Source organism: Trachymyrmex cornetzi, unplaced genomic scaffold, assembly GCF_001594075.2.
Source record: "Trachymyrmex cornetzi isolate Tcor2-1 unplaced genomic scaffold, Tcor1.1 scaffold182, whole genome shotgun sequence".
Lineage (NCBI taxonomy): Eukaryota > Metazoa > Arthropoda > Insecta > Hymenoptera > Formicidae > Trachymyrmex > Trachymyrmex cornetzi.
Genome location: NW_017296441.1, coordinates 117,150 through 119,615, shown reverse-complemented (window position 1 = coordinate 119,615; position 2,466 = coordinate 117,150). Strand labels below are relative to the sequence as shown.

The following is a 2,466-nucleotide window of genomic DNA, read 5'->3' as shown; positions in this document are numbered from 1 at the left end:
TATATATATATATATATATATGAGGTGTTCATTTTAATTTAAACATTAATATATCGAGAATGAGACGTGGGATAGAAAAGAATTTCAGACTAAAGTTATGTGACCCCTGGTGGAAAAATTTCCCTGAAATTATTTCACATTTTGGAGCACTTTTCAGCAAAATTTCAGCATTTCAGAAAATTTTCAGTTTAATTTCAACGATTTTTAGCTGGAAAATCCATTTTCAGCTAAATTTTAGTAAAATTTCAGAAAAATTTCAGTGAAATTTCAGAGAAATTTCAGTTTAATTTCAGCGATTTTCAGTATGTTAGCTGAAAAATTCATTTTCAGTGAAATTTTAGTAAAATTTCGGCAATTTCGCTGAAATGTTTCAAAACGTGGAATAATTTTAGCGAAATTTTTTTCACCAGAGATATCGAGGGGAACATAAGATGGTATCATTGGTTTGACCATGGGTGGCGTTGTCAAGATCAGTAGCGGGATTTTCTAATGCTCATTTCCACCAACGTAGAGTAACTTTAATCTCGATTCAACTTACTCTTCGTCTTTTTCTAATCTTTAGAACTAGAAAAAGACGAAAAGTAAGTTGAACCGAGATTAAAGTTAATCTACATTGGTCTAAACGTCTAAACGTCTTATCGACAATTGTTGCTATCGTTAACTAGCGATAGCCAATGGCAAGACAATCCTGGAAGAAAGCGCGGCTCTTATTGGCTATCGTTAATTAACGATAGCGACAATTGTCGATAAAACGTTTAGAGAATTCTGCAACAGGGCAAGGTCTCACTTTAAATTATAAATTAAAATTTAAACGCTTGTTATGTTTTAAATAATGACAGTAACGGTAATATACAGTTTAAAGGTGACAATTTTATTAATATAAAGTTATTTCATATACTATTCGAAACGTTTCGACTCATACAGTAGTCCTCCTCAGTTGTTACAGACATTAAATCATAGAAACAAATTAAATTAAAAATAAAACTAAAGAGTATCGCTGTCAGTTAAAAAAGTACCGCATGGTGTATAACACATAGTGCAATGTAGTCAAAAGGAGTCATGATTTAATCCAATACTGTCGCAAGGAGTCATGATACAATTGCAACAGTATTGGATTAAATCATGACTCCTTTTGACTACATTGCACTATGTGTTATACACCATGCGGTACTTTTTTAACTGACAGCGATACTCTTTAGTTTTATTTTTAATTTAATTTGTTTCTATGATTTAATGTCTGCAATGACTGAGGAGGACTACTGTATGAGTCGAAACGTTTCGAATAGTATATGAAACAACTTATATTAATAAAATTTTCACCTTTTTAAACTTGTATATTACCGTTACTGTCACTTTAAATTTTTTAAATAGAACCCCCATTTTTCATTACATATTTTTGTGTCTTATCTCGAGAGCTTTTCAAAACATTCTAATAAAATATTTTCTCGTAAAGTACTTTGTGAGTTATAAGATTAAAGAAAATTACAATATCGCCGGCATTACCATTATTCAAGGTGTCCGTTTGAAAGATTTTAGTTGGTTAAACATCTTGAGTAATGCTAATGTCGACAATATTATAATTTCAAGCTTTATAACTCGAAAAGTGTTTTACAAAAAATATTTTATTATAACTTTTTGAAAAGCTCTCGAGGTAAACCAAGAATATGTAATAAAAAATGGGAAGTTCCACTTAAAAAATTCAAAATCTTGCCTTGACCTTGGCAACGCCACTCAAGGTCAAACCAATGGTATCATCTCATGTCCCTCTCGATGTCATGTAACTTTTGTCTGTAACTTTTCTCAATCTCATGTCACATTCTCGAGATATATTAGTGTATCAATTAAAATGAAACACCCCGTACTAACATATACTACACGGAGAGAATTTTCTCTTAGAATTTAGCCTGAAAATCATGATAATAGTGGGACAACATAGTATTTCAAAGAATTGTATATGAATTTCTTTAATTTACTAATATGTGTCATAATAAGATATGTAATATATTTTATTAATTTTACTAAAGGGTATAGTAAAATTTAAACATTTTAAAATATGTTACGCAGTTTATGATTATTTATTATTTTAAAAGAATAGATGCTAAGTAGTCATGAATATATAAAATAGCTTATACAATTTTTACCATACAGCATGATATTTTTAATCTGATTTAGTCGCTAATAATTTTACCATGTAACATAGTAATTGATCGACTGTAATCGATATTTATCGGTTATTTTCGTTGTCAAGTGTCTAGCTACGCTAGAACTTACTCACTTCAAAACATTTTACAATTTGCATTATAATTTTTACTACATCATTTATAAAAAGTCTCTTGTATATTTCAAAAAATCTATCGTTACGGATAATATTTCATTACTGTCAAGTTGTCCCAAGCTTATTACCAAACATGATGAAATTTGTAATGAATTTTGCGGTAAAAAATAACGAAAAATTCTCTCCGTGTA

General features: G+C 29.6%; 1 protein-coding gene across 24 annotated transcripts in view; it reads left to right on the top strand.

The window, feature by feature from the left end:
- The window catches only part of sls (sallimus), a 94,513-nt gene that overhangs the window by 74,456 nt on the left and 17,591 nt on the right, over positions 1 to 2,466 (top strand). The gene's annotated exons all lie outside the window — the stretch shown is intronic.